Source organism: Schistocerca piceifrons, chromosome 2 (genome assembly GCF_021461385.2).
Source record: "Schistocerca piceifrons isolate TAMUIC-IGC-003096 chromosome 2, iqSchPice1.1, whole genome shotgun sequence".
NCBI classification, from domain to species: domain Eukaryota; kingdom Metazoa; phylum Arthropoda; class Insecta; order Orthoptera; family Acrididae; genus Schistocerca; species Schistocerca piceifrons.
In genome coordinates this window covers 881,432,791-881,446,822 of record NC_060139.1, presented here as the reverse complement: position 1 = coordinate 881,446,822, position 14,032 = coordinate 881,432,791, and the positions used below count along the sequence as shown (strand labels likewise).

Below are 14,032 nucleotides of genomic sequence, written 5' to 3'. Positions count from 1 at the left end.
TAGGGTATTATACTTTCAGTAACATACCACTATTGCTGTTGTTTAATATTAACTCATTTCTCTGAAAAAGAGAAGATTCTTTCTCCATCGATTTCATTCTTTTGCTGCATAACCTCTGTCTCATTAAGGGAAGTAATAAATAATATACCAGTATGGTACTTTCAGAGTTACAAAAACGTTCAAAATATTATGTTTTCAAAGTGCAGAACAATACATAATTAACTGGGGGCCTATTTGAATCATCCACCACCACTACAATAAATACCAAACGCAATTTTAAACAGGCCGTACATTAAAAGGGAAGGGGGAAATAATTTTAAATTTATATTAGTAAATTTTCTGAACTTGAACGGAGCTCAAATGCTGTTAATTTCCTTGGAATCTCAATTGATTCAAAATTATCCTCCTAGGGTAGCCATATAGAAAAAGTGGGAAGCAGCATTAGCAAACGAATATTTGCTCTAAGGATGCTGAGTCTTTGTCTAAACGTGCCGTACTTAAAGTAGTTTATTTTGCTTTAATACACAGTCATATTTCCTATGGTACAATACTGTGAGGACATCAAAGTAAGGCAGCTAATGTCTTAAAACTACAAAAGAAGGGAATAAGACTGATATGTAGCTTGGCACCCAGAGCTCACTGTAGGCCAAGCTTTAAAAAATTACAGATTATGACCCTGCCGTCAATATTTATACTACAGTGTGTAATGCATATTAAGGAAAACTATCTGAGTTATCAACAGTATGACATGTGACATAATTATAACACAAGGAACAAGCAGGACCTAGTTTCTTTCATATGTAACTATAAAAAAACACAAAAGTGCTTCTCATACAAGTCCATAAATTTTTTTAATGCCATACCCCAACATATCAGGGATCTTCCAATTCAACAATTAAAAAAAAAGTAAAAGAATTTCTTCTTGAGCTCAGCATTTATGAAACTGATGAATTTTTAAGGGAGGCAAAGAATATGGTATGACTACACTTTGTGATCAGTTTTTATATGCTTCTATATATGAGTAAGTCTGTAAATGGCTAAATTTACTATGCAAAATCAATTTGTACCAGAAGTTTCTCTGTTTTGTTTTTGTGTGAAAGTACCATAATTATTTGTGTAATATTTTTCTACGGCTGAAAGCAAGGGGAAACTACAGCCATAATTTTTCCCGAGGGCATGCAGCTTTACTGTATAGTTAAGTAATGATGGCGTCCTCTTGGGTAAAATATTCCGGAGGTAAAACCCCCATTCGGATCTCCGGGCGGGGACTACTCAAGAGGGCGTCATTATCAGGAGAAAGAAAACTGGCGTTCTACGGATCGGAGCGTGGAATGTCAGATCCCTTAATCGGGCAGGTAGGTTAGAAAATTTAAAAAGGGAAATGGATAGATTAAAGTTGGATATAGTGGGAATTCGTGAAGTTCGTTGGCAGGAGGAACAAGACTTTTGGTCAGGTGAATACAAGGTTATAAATACAAAACCAAATAGGGGTAATGCAGGAGTAGGTTTAATAATGAATAAATAAATAGGAGTGTGGGTAAGCTACTACAAACAGCATAGTGAACGCATTATTGTGGCCAAGCCTACTACGGTAGTTCAAGTTTATATGCCAACTGGCTCTGCAGATGATGAAGAAACTGATGAAATGTATGATGAGATAAAAGAAATTATTCAGGTAATGAAGGGAGACGAAAATTTAATAGTCATGGGTGACTGGAATTTGAGAGTAGGAAAAGGGAGAGAAGGAAACGTAGTAGGTGAGTATGGATTGGGGGAAGAAATGAAAAAGGAAGCTGCCTGGTAGAATTTTACACAGAGCACAACTTAATCATAGCTAACACTTGGTTCAAGAATCATAAAAGAAGGTTGTATACATGGAAGAAGCCTGGAGATACTGACAGGTTTCAGATAGATTACATAATGGTAAGACAGAGATTTAGGAACCAGGTCTTAAATTGTAAGACATTTCCAGGGGCTGATGCAAACTCCGACCACAATTTATTGGTTATGAACTGTAGATTAACACTGAAGAAACTGCAAAAAGGTGGGAATTTAAGGGGATGGGACCTGGATAAACTGAAAGAACCAGAGATTGTACAGAGTTTCAAGGAGAGCATAAGGGAACAATTGACAGGAATGGGGGAAAGAAAAACAGTAGAAGAAGAATGGGTAGCTTTGGGGGATGAAGTAGTGAAGGCAGCAGAGGATAAAGTAGGTAAAAACACGAGGACTAGTAGAAATCCTTGGGTAACAGAAGAGATACTGAATTTAATTGATGAAAGGAGAAAATATAAAAACGCAGTAAATGAAGCAGGCAAAAAGAAAAACAAATGGCTAAGCAGGGATGGCTAGACGACAAATGTAAGGATGTAGAGGCTTGTCTCACCAGAGGTAAGACAGATACTGCTTACAGGAAAATTAAAGAGAACTTTGGAGAAAAGAGAACCACTTGTATGAATATCAAGAGCCCAGATGTGGAAATCCAGTTCTAAGCAAAGAAGGGAAAGCAGAAAGGGGGAAGCAGTATGTAGAGGGTCTATACAAGGGCAGTGTACTTGAGGACAATATTATGGAAATGGAAGAGGATGAAGATGAAATGGGAGATCTGATACTGTGTGAAGAGTTTGACAGAGCACTGAAAGACCTGAGCCGAAACAAGGCCTCGGGAGTAGACAACATTCCATTAGAACTACTGACGGCCTTGGGAGAGCCAGTCCTGACAAAACTCTACCATCTGGCGAGCAAGATGTATGAGACAGGCGAAATACCCTCAGACTTCAAGAAGAATATAAAAATTCCAATCCCAAAGAAAGCAGGTGTTGACAGATGTGAAAATTACCGAACTATCAGTTTAATAAGTCACGGATGCAAAATACTAACGTGAATTCTTTACAGACGAATGGAAAAACTGGTAGAAGCCGACCTCGGGGAAGATCAGTTTGGATTCCGCAGAAATGTTGGAACACGTGAGGCAACACTGACCCTACGACTTATCTTAGAAAATAGATTAAGGTAAGGCAAACCTACGTTTCTAGCATTTGTAGACTTAGAGAAAGCTTTTGAAAATGTTGACTGGAATACTCTCTTTCAAATTCTAAAGATGGCACGGGTAAAATACAGGGAGCGAAAGGCTATTTACAATTTGTACAGAAACCAGATGGCAGTTACAAGAGTTGAGGGGCATGAAAGAGAAGCAGCGGTTGGGAAGGGAGTGAGACAGGACTGTAGCCTATCCCCGATGTTATTCAAGCTGTATATTGAGCAAGCAGTAAAGGAAACAAAAGAAAAGTTTGGAGTAGGTATTAAAATCCATGGAGAAGAAATAAAAACGTTGAGGTTCACCGATGACATTGTAATTCTGTCAATGACAGCAAAGTACTTGGAAGAGCAGTGGAACAGAATGGACAGTGTCTTGAAAGGAGGATATAAGATGAACATCAACAAAAGCAAAACGAGGATAATGGAATGTAGTCGAATTAAGTCAGGTGATGCTGAGGGAATTAGATTAGGAAATGAGACACTTAAAGTAGTAAAGGAGTTTTGCTATTTGGGGAGCAAAATAACTGATGATGGTCGAAGTAGAGAGGATATAAAATGTAGACTAGCAATGGCAAGAAAAGCGTTTCTGAAGAAGAGAAATTTGTTAACATCGAGTATAGATTTAAGTGTCTGGAAGTCGTTTCTGAAAGTATTTGTATGGAGTGTAGCCATGTATGGAAGTGAGACATGGACGATAAATAGTTTAGACAAGAAGAGAATAGAAGCTTTCGAAATGTGGTGCTACAGAAGAATGCTGAAAATTAGATGGGTAGATCACATAACTAATGAGGAGGTATTGAATAGAATTGGGGAGAAGAGGAGTTTGTGGCGCAACTTGACAAGAAGAAGGGACCGGTTGGTATGACATGTTCTGAGGCATCAAGGGATCACCGATTTAGTATTGGAGGGCAGCGTGGAGGGTAAAAATCGTAGAGGGAGACCAAGAGATGATAAATACACCAAGCAGATTCAGAAGGATGTAGGTTGCAGTAGGAACTGGGAGATGAAGAAGCTTGCACATGATAGAGTAGAATGGAGAGCTGCATCAAACCAGTTTCAGGACTGAAAAAAACAACAACAACAACATTTTTCTTGTTTTTGTAATTATTTGTGTAACATTTATACTATGTAATATTGGCTTTTGTAATGCCTCAGATGGTCTCTGAGGTCTCTACAACAATAAAAATCAATCAATCAATCAATCTTTCACTTAAAGTACCGCAGCATCTGTCTTGTCTTCATAATTTTCTGTGCGTATTTAACCACCGGAAGGATGTACGTCACAGCAATGACAGAATGGCAACAGTATTTTAAATACAGGTTTGTAAATGTTTTGTGCTATGAAGAAGCCAAGCTGCCCTAAAAATTTATCCAATAGCGCAGAAGTGATTCTACTTGTGGGCATAACTTAATGCACATTTAAAATACCGATAATTCGTCCTGTGATTGGCGCAGTGACATCTTCCTAGGATGGGATATTTTAATTCAAATTTATTGCTTTACTTTTTTACTCGCATGTATCTGCTTTACTACGAATTACGAACATTGTTAGTTACCGTACTAGGCCCTATAAACGATACTGTACACCATACTTTATATCCCGATACCTCAGCCCACGTTTTTCTTCGCCATACGTCGAAAATAAATTGTACTAGCCTAATCACTTATTTGCTGGAAGATGTCACAAATGACGTTAAGCGCAAAGCACCTGCAGTTTATACAGCACATCCGCCGGTGCAGAAATGTTGGTGACCTCGTGTTACATTGTCATCCTCTAAAACTAATGCTACGTTACCGACAACTCCCCCTTCTCTCCTTAGCCTTTGTTCCTTTTGCAATGCCACAGCCAGCAATTGTTTCAGTTTATGCATCAGTTTCCATTACGTCTATTGAGGGCAGTGTTTAACATTATTACTGTGCGTGATTACATCTCTGAAGGTACGCTAGGCCGCATACGATTCTTAATGTACATCCTTTTCACACGAAATGCCGTTTTAAGTAAGTGCATAGGTAAACACGCTGGATGTTTTCCGTGACAGCAGGTGTGGAGATGCCACATGTGACTGTAATACCCGAATTAAATGGATGATTACAACTGTACTGATTGCCGACTGTTCGCTGTGCAGTACCTGTTCTCGATATATCCTTATCGTTAATTCATGTCATCCTACGAGTGTGGTGTATTAAATGCTTCCTACCTATAACACAACCACATTTACACCTTTCACGATTCTTGCTCTCGTCTTTTACGTAGGCTGCTTCGCTGTCAACATGTTCAGCTGGCTGGTAAGCGGGCATTGCTCCGTGGTATTACGTCACGTGACTGTCAAGGACATGCTCCTTAAGCACAAAGCAAGCACTGACGCACCGGTGTCGAGAGATTCGTCTGAGGGTACGAGAGGAAACACAGCGAGTTTAGTTCTGGGCTCGCTGTCATTTGAGACGGCACTGAGGACGAAGAGGTAAGGCGCGCAGCTTCTTAGTCATTACAAATAGGAAAAGAATTTTTCAGTTACTTGGCTTAGTGTTTTTCACCCAAGACGTGTAGAGTTTTGAATCCTTTTAAAGCGTACCTTGCGTGCTGTATCTTTGTTTAAATTTATTTGCAGCAAATTCTTCGGTTGTAGAATGCAGTTATCTACCAAAGGGACAAAATGCTTAGTGCAGTCTTCAGATGTGTGATTACTTCGAACTGAAGCCGTGTGAGAAATAATGTATTTGAAATGCTAACACCCATGTTATTCTCTTACGAAAAATAGAAATTAAGCAACGGGAAATACGTGAACAACAAGCCTTTCCCAAATTATGTCCTGTCTTAAAACTTTGCAGATGTTTTAGACTGTATGAATAGAAGGAAAGACTGTTAGACTCTTAACTTCTCGACGGGGTCGTTAAAGACTAAGTACAGTACTGGTCCATGAAAAGGATTATGATAAGGGATTAGTGTGGCGTTTGCAAAGATTTATTCTGGCATTTACCAGAAGTAATTTAAATTTGCACTGTATTTGATAGGATGTGTAGGGATATGACATCCCCTCCTCCCGAATATGAGTATGGCGTCCTGCTGACTCCAGAGGTGGAAATCTAAGCGGTGTCTTATTTTTCGTGTTTTTTTTTTTTTTTTTTTTTTTTCTCTTCCAACTGTTCTCTATACATAGCTTCAGTCTGCGGTCCTTCATGAGACAGCGAACGATGTTAGATCAAATCGCCATACGTTCGTGTCTATATCGTTTCTTGTGATTAGCCGAAATCGTATAAGGGATGCGTTTCATGTTGCAATCTGACTCGTGAGAGGCCGGAGGAGGTAAGATCTTCCCACAGTGAAAACTGTTTCAAGAAATTTCGTGAAAAATATCGCGTCATTCTTCGAATGCCTGCCAGCTCAGACTTTCGGCGTTTCAGTTAAGTTCTTCCGAACAGTCAAACAAGCATGTGACCATTCGCATTGTCCTTCTTCGTCTACGTTCGACGTTTACTGCTAACCCAGTCTGTTTCACATACCAGAGACGCATTACACTATTGGCCGCAAAGGTGTTGAGGAAGCTATCCCCTTCGTAACGAAACTCCCGATTTCCATTTTCTACCATCTTCTGTGCTCCAGAAGCCACCTTAGGGGTACGGTGCTTCAGGCACCATTGTCACTGTGCCGTCCCAGACGTGAATGGTGCACGGGTATGACAACCATTGGTAAGCCTCCATAAGATCTCAGCTGTGTCTGATTTGACCTTCATGGTCATTACGCAAGATGAATTTTGAAAGAAGCAATATTGTTTGATTCTTTTAGGAGTATTAGCTCTCGGAATTTTAACAGTAAATCACAACCTGATGAATAATGCGTCTGTATAAAATTTCTCTATATTAAAGGTTATTTACCTGTCTTTTAACCACACTGAAGTATATGAAAGTCCTCCAGAATGAGATTTTCACTCTGCGGCGGAGTGTGCGCTGATATGAAACTTCCTGGCAGATTAAAACTGTGCGCCGGACCGAAACTCGAACTCGAGACCTTTGCCTTTCGCGGGCAAGTGCTCTAGGAGGCGAGATACTGGCAGAAGTATTGCTGCGAGGATGGGGCGTGAGTCGTGCTTGGGTATCTCAGATGGTGCCGGCACGGTAGCTCAGCGTGTTCGGTCAGAGAGCTCTGGTTGGTCTCTGTAGTAAACAAACTGACTGCAAGGCTCAACAACGAACTTCAACGGATGTCATGTGATGTCCGCTACGACAAAATACAACGAACAAAACACAAAAAAAATGGTAGAGCGCGCGCAAGGCAAAGGTCCCGAGTTCGAGTCTCGGTCCGGCACACAGTTTTAATCTTCCAGGAAGTTTCATGAAAGTACTGTCATCAAAGTTATGTTAATAAGATTAATAGCAAATGGTAGTATCACAATCCCTTGGTACACAGCAGCTATTAGTTGTGTGTCTGTAGGTAGCTCTACGTATCATAACGTGCTCTGCACTCTTACTCTCAACAAATTTTCAGTTCGATAATAACCGCATTTCCTAGGCTTGATCGCGAAATAGAATAAGAAGGCAAGAAAAAGATCAAAGTGAACTGCAGTAGACATATTGACAATCTGGAAACGGGTTAGCTTCATATAAATGTAGGTAACTCTGACACACATACAGAAATTCCCTACAAACTGCTTCGAGGAAGAATAGCAGATCCTGAAAGAAACAAAATCTAGAACTAGGCATACCGGTATTTCATTGTTCGTGAAAGAACTTAAGGGATTCGATCAATTCTGTGGATTGTGGCGGATGGCAAATAGACTAAAAACCGCTGCCCAAGTGGAACAATCAGTTAGCACTGAAACATGAGTGGGAAACAAAGTCAAATGGTCACACCCAAGATTATCGCTACGAGGTAACCTATGTAAGTTTTAACTCACAAGTTTTACTATTGTTGTTGTAATGACTGCGATAGTGTCGGTCAGTGAAATGAACATTCGCCGCCAGCTACTCGCTTTTGGGCCACACTATGCTTTTAGCTTTAGTACAATTGTTATTAAACGTTCTTTTAACTGAAATCATCTGCAAATTGCCAGCGTGCAAACATATTTAAACACACATTATCAGTTATTAAATTGTCTTGTTCTTAATCATTGCGATGTATCGTGCAAATGACACATGGAACACGTGACTTAATAAACGAAACTAAAATATTCGTGACTTTCAGGCAATCGCGTGCATGATCTTGGCCTCGAACATAGAACAGGGTGTAGTGTTACCCCAAGGTGAGTAGCTAAATGCTGGCGGCGAATGTGTACTTACTGACGGAAACTACTGCAGTCATTACACCGGCAACAATAATACGCCTAATGGACTGAAACTATACAGAGCTTCTCCCGAGGCCAAAATCATGCACACGCAAGTCTACAGGTCAGGAATATTTTCTTACCTTTTAATAAGCTACATGCCCTTATTGCACGATACATCACAGTGATGGAGAAGGAGTCAGTTTACTTACTGGTTATTTCTGGTTGCATGCTGACCATTTGTAGAAGAGTCACGTAACAGAAAAGAAAGTTTAGCTTAATAACAAAATTGTCAAACAAGCTAGAAGTTCAGACAAATATTCTTCTGTGAAATAGGAGTTGCACAGAAGGAATTATTCTAACTTACTTTCAGTTTAGCTCTGCTATTTGTCAGGCATTTAATACCCTAGGATAAGTCATCAAAGATGTTGGCAGCACTATGATTCGCCCGTTTCTGAGCCGAAGTTAGTTTTCATAAAGCGTAATATAAATTTTTGTATTGTAGTTAAGCTCTTCCTTTTTCCTTCTGAACCCTACTATCTCATTTACAATAAATCTCACGGGAGAAAATATTTGCTTTGACGTTGTAACTGAAACACCTAAATCCTTAAACATTTCTCTACTAGACGATCTATAGTAAACACCACATACTATTCTTGTAGCACGCTTTTTTGCATTGAAATTCTTATTTCTAAAGCAAAGTTTGTACCAAAACACCATATCACATGGCATTACGGAATGACAATGAGCAAAGAATGTTAAACTGGTATATTTTTCTCCAACATTTGCAATGACAGCAAGCGTTACGACGTTGTAGCATTGTATGATTTACCTTCTCCCCGTGTATTTGTTGACCGGACAGTCTACACATGAACTCTTAGTGTTCAACAGGCACAATATTTCGGCTAGCAACCCTGTCGCCATCATCAGTCAGCGCTTCATTTCTCCAATTTTCTCATAACTGTGCTGTACTGTTGCGATCGTCACTTGGACCTGCTTATCACAACACACACAACTTTACTCCATATGTAACCTATGGACTATTCCTTCTTTTAGTCAAGTTGTGCAACAAAAATGCTTTTCTTTCTGCCCATTTAATCTTCAGCATTCTTCTGCAGTACGATATTTCAAAAGCTTATATTTTCTTGTCGATGCCACTGAGCATCCACATTTCATTTACATGATAGTATAAACTCAAGACACTTTCTGAAAAGACTTCCGAACACTTCCGTTTTATTTCGATGGTATTTCTCCCCCCCCCCCCCTTTTTTTTCGGAAACACATTTCTTGCTATTGCCAGTCTGACTATAATATCCTCTTTATATCTGTCATCGTCAGTTTCTTTTATGCACAAATAGCGAATCTCGTCTTTTATTTTTAGCGTGTCACTATCTGGTAAGGACTCGCTTCGAGTTGCGAAAAAAATGGTAGTCATCTCATTTGTGTAGCATCTAACTTACTCAAAGTATGTTGTTATAAAATACAATTGGTTTTCTCTTTCGGGTCCAAAGAGGAATAGTATTGAGGTTGACCCACACGCGAACATAGGCCGCCTACTACCTATAGTTTCTTGTACGAGGAACATGAATCTTTTAAATTCACTCTGCAGCATTGAAATGGTTTGCATTTTGATATATTGCTAATTACAGTGTACCTTAATCTTACTGGAAATTGCAGCCTTTTAAAGCTGAACAGTAAGTTACTTGAACTGAGTAGAATTCGTGCCATGAAGGCTCACTTGCCTTTTAATTTGACGGTTAATATTTCCGCTTTTATTATGTTTAGAAGCTCTCTTTCAAGATGACATACCGGGAACACTGAGCAAATTTAAGATCTGTTGAAGACTAAGTCATCTGTGCACCGTTCAATCTTTCGACCAACTTTGTTGTACGGGAGCGAAAGCTGGGTGGATTCAGGTTACCTTATCAACAAGGTTGAGGTTACGGATATGAAAGTAGCTAGGATGATTGCAGGTACTAGTAGATGGGAACAATGGTAGGAAGGTGTCCACAATGAGGAAATCAAAGAAAAACTGGGAATGAACTCTATAGATGTAGCAGTCAGGGCGAACAGGCTTAGATGGTGGGGTCATGTTACACGCATGGGAGAAGCAAGGTTACCCAAGAGACTCATGGATTCAGCAGTAGAGGGTAGGAGGAGTCGGGGCAGACCGAGGAGAAGGTACCTGGATTCGGTTAAGAATGATTTTGAAGTAATAGGTTTAACATCAGAAGAGGCACCAATGTTAGCACTGAATAGGGGATCATGGAGGAATTTTATAAGGGGGGCTATGCTCCAGACTGAACGCTGAAAGGCATAATCAGTCTTAAATGATGATGATGATGATGGCAAGTTTATGCATCCGTCTTGGTTCATAATAATGATAATGGATGTAAATATTTTTTTCTTGCTGTGGTATCGTATTCCGTATTAGCTAATAGGCTTGTCGAACTGTCATGTCTTCTCTTAAGTTGTTGGCAACGAAACGTCAGGAGGAAGAATTTCTACTGTTCGATCACGGCCTCGTGGACCCGAAGTTTTAATTAACGTCATGTTTTGTTGCTAAAATTTTTCGCACACGTAACAACTCTATTTATGCAGTCTCTCTCTATATCTACGTCTGTGGCTAGAATGTTCACTGAAAACTGCTCCCTTTCATGATCTAGTGGGGAATGACCTGTGGGAGGAACGATTATTAGTAAGCACCCCTGTGAGCTTGAATTTCTCTAATTTTACCTTCAGTGTGTTTTCTTGAGATTTAGCCTGCCTAAGAGGAAGCAATACATTTGTTGACTATTCTAAGAACTTACCCTCTCGGAATGTTAACAGTGAACCACACAGTGCCACAGAACGACTCTCTTGTAGCGTGTGCGACTGGAATTGGCTGATTGTCAGGGATGCTTTCGTTCTTAGTAAACGCACCTGCAACGAAACGCGCTACTCTTCTTTGGATTTTCTCTTCTTTCTCCATCAGTTCTCTCTGATACGGATCTCAGAACGACGAGCAAATTTTAAGTATCTATCGAACGGGGTTTTTGTAAGTTATCTCCGTCGTGGGTAGACTACACTTAACGAGAATTCTTCTAATGAATCTGTCTAGCGTCTGCCTTACCTACGATTAGTTTCATGTGGTTGCACGCATATTCATAGGTATTTTATGGATGTGGCTGCTTCCAGCGATTGTTTTGCAGTCTTGTAATCGTACAGTAATGGATCTTTCTTCCAGTTTAAGCGCAATACGTTATATTTGTTCATGCTGAAGCTCAGCTGCCGATCCCTGCACTAAGCGCAATTCTCTCCAGGTTTCCCTGCATTTCGTTACAGTTTGATAGCGCTGTGACTTCTCTGGTCACACCACCACCAGGCATTATCACCACCACGATCCCCACCATCTGCAGAAACATCGTGGTATATCTTAAGCTAACTACTAGGTTATTTATATGATTTGTGAAAGGTAATTCTCCTATAACATTTCCTTGAGGTAAACCCGAAGTTACTTTTACGTCTTCCCCCTGCGGGCTCGGGGTAAGAATAGGCCCGCGGTATTCCTGCCTGTCGTAAGAGGCGACTAAAAGGAGTCTCAACCGTTTTGCCTTCTGTGATGGTCCCCTCTTGGGTTTGACCTCCGTATTTTTTCCAAATTTCTGTTGTTAGTGCGTGCCATTTGGGGAAGGACACCTTACGTGGTGTTTTTTCTATTGGTCCATCATGCTCCACCACCTTGCATGTTACCTATTGTCGTGTGGGGGGGACTACGCCCAACATCTTCTGGGTTGTCTCCTTCTCGCCTTGTGCGCACTCTTCTTCTTAGCGCCTACGACAACTGTGGACCCTTTGAACACCTAAAATCCAGCACGGTAGCCAGTCCGTTGTGGTGGGGTCGTCATGTACCCTCTTGGTGGTAGCCCCCTGACCACGCAGGGATCGCCCTACAGATGCCAGAGCTGTTTCCTCCCCATGCATGCCAAGGAGTATGTGCCCATCTTGTCTGGGGCACGGGGACTCCGGGAAATGGGATATCGGCCAGGTACCCGTTGCTTTGGCTGGGTGGCGCCCTTGGGGAGAGCCCTCGTTCGGAGTAGGTGGCATCTGGGCGGATGTGGCGCAATGAAACGCAATAAATCACACCAAGCTGGTGGTCGCACGGCCACCAGCATCTCTAAGCGAGGTAGAGTCGACTTTGATGCTGCGCAATATGACCCTCAGACGTTCCCCTCGTTGGCTGCGCCATGGGAGGGTCGCCGATCTAGTGCCAAGCGGGAGCCTTACGTACCGCAATACCTTGTCTGCAGCAGGACTGATGGTGACTCCTTTCTTACGACAAAGCCTATGTTTTTTGTGGAACACCTGGAGGATAAGTTTGGGGAAGTGGCGGGGTTATCAAAAATGAGGAATGGGTCCATCCTCCTCAAGACGTCCTCCCCAGCCCAGTCTCGAGCGTTGCTCTTGTGTGATAAGCTGGGTGACGTCCCTGTTACTGTCACTCCCCACAGTAGCTTAAATATGGTCCAGGGGATTATTTACCATCGTGACCTCTTGTTGCAATCCGATGACGAGCTGAGAGCCGACTTGGAACGACGTGGTGTTCATTTTGTCCGTCGTGTACATAGAGGACCCAAGACAAACAGGGTGACCACCGGTGCCTTTATCTTGGCCTTCGAGGGTGACGTCTTGCCCGAGAAGGTCAAGGTGATGGTTTACCGTTGCGACGTCAAGCCATACGTGCCTCCCCCAATGCGGTGCTTCCAGTGATGGAAGTTTGGGCATATGTCCTCCCGTTGCCCATCCAGCGCTACATGTCGAGATTGCGGACGCCTCTCTCATCCTGATTCTCCATGTGCGCCTCCGCCTGTATGTGTCAACTGTGGGGAGCACCACTCTCCATGCTCGCCGGATTGCCCCGTTCTTCATAAGGAGCGGAAGATAATGGAATTTAAGACCCTGGACCGGCTTACTTATCGAGAGGCTAAACAGAAATATGAACGGTTGTATCATGCTTCCATTCGAACATCTTATACTGCAGCCACGTTATCGTCGCCCACGCGAGCGACGGTTGTCGCCTCATCTGTGCCGCCTTCAGTGGGCCCTCAGGGCCGTGTATCTCTGTCTGCCCCCCTTGTGCCTGGGGGCAAGCCTTCCTCTGTTGCCCCCTTAGCAGTTGGGGGCAAACCCTCTTCTGTCGCTCCCCCCACACTTACTTCGGGAGTGACATCTGCTCCACAACCAGGAGGCTCGATCCCTCCCCCTCCTTCTCCGCTGGCGTTGCCTCCGCCGGTTCCTCTCTCGCGGAAGGGGTCCCTCGGGGCTCTCCCTTCCTCCGTTTCTTCTCCTACCCAGCCGGATGTCAGCCAGTGGCTGAAGGTTCCGCCACCTGCTGGTCGTAGGGCTTCTGCGTCGTCGTCAGCCTCCGACGCTCCTTCAGAGAAGCTCTCCCAGCCCTCTCACCCTAAGGGCCGACATGAGAAGAAGGAACGGCATGTGTCCAAGAAGAAGGACGTTCCGGCGGTTTCAGCACCGCCTGCTGTACCTAGTCCTGGCTCCGGGGATGAGGTGGAGAGCCTCGCCTCTGCCGCGGATCTCGCCCTCACGGACCCCTTGGGGGCCTCTCCTATGGACTCAGCTGACTCTCCCCCGGTGGCGGCAGTTGGCTCTGAGGCGCTGTCTGCCTCTTAGTCGCATTCACGCCCTCCCAGTCCCTTCCTGCTTCCATTCTCCAATGGAACTGCGGTGGCTAT

At 42.6% G+C, this 14,032-nt stretch overlaps 1 protein-coding gene across 1 annotated transcript in view; it reads left to right on the top strand.

The window, feature by feature from the left end:
• The first annotated feature begins 5,358 nt into the window (after positions 1-5,358).
• The window catches only part of LOC124776703 (glutathione S-transferase 1-1-like), a 97,971-nt gene continuing 89,297 nt past the window's right edge, over positions 5,359-14,032 (top strand). The window contains exon 1 of the mRNA XM_047251813.1: positions 5,359-5,501. The gene's annotated coding sequence lies outside the window, so the exon portion shown is untranslated. The remainder of the gene's footprint in view (positions 5,502-14,032) is intronic.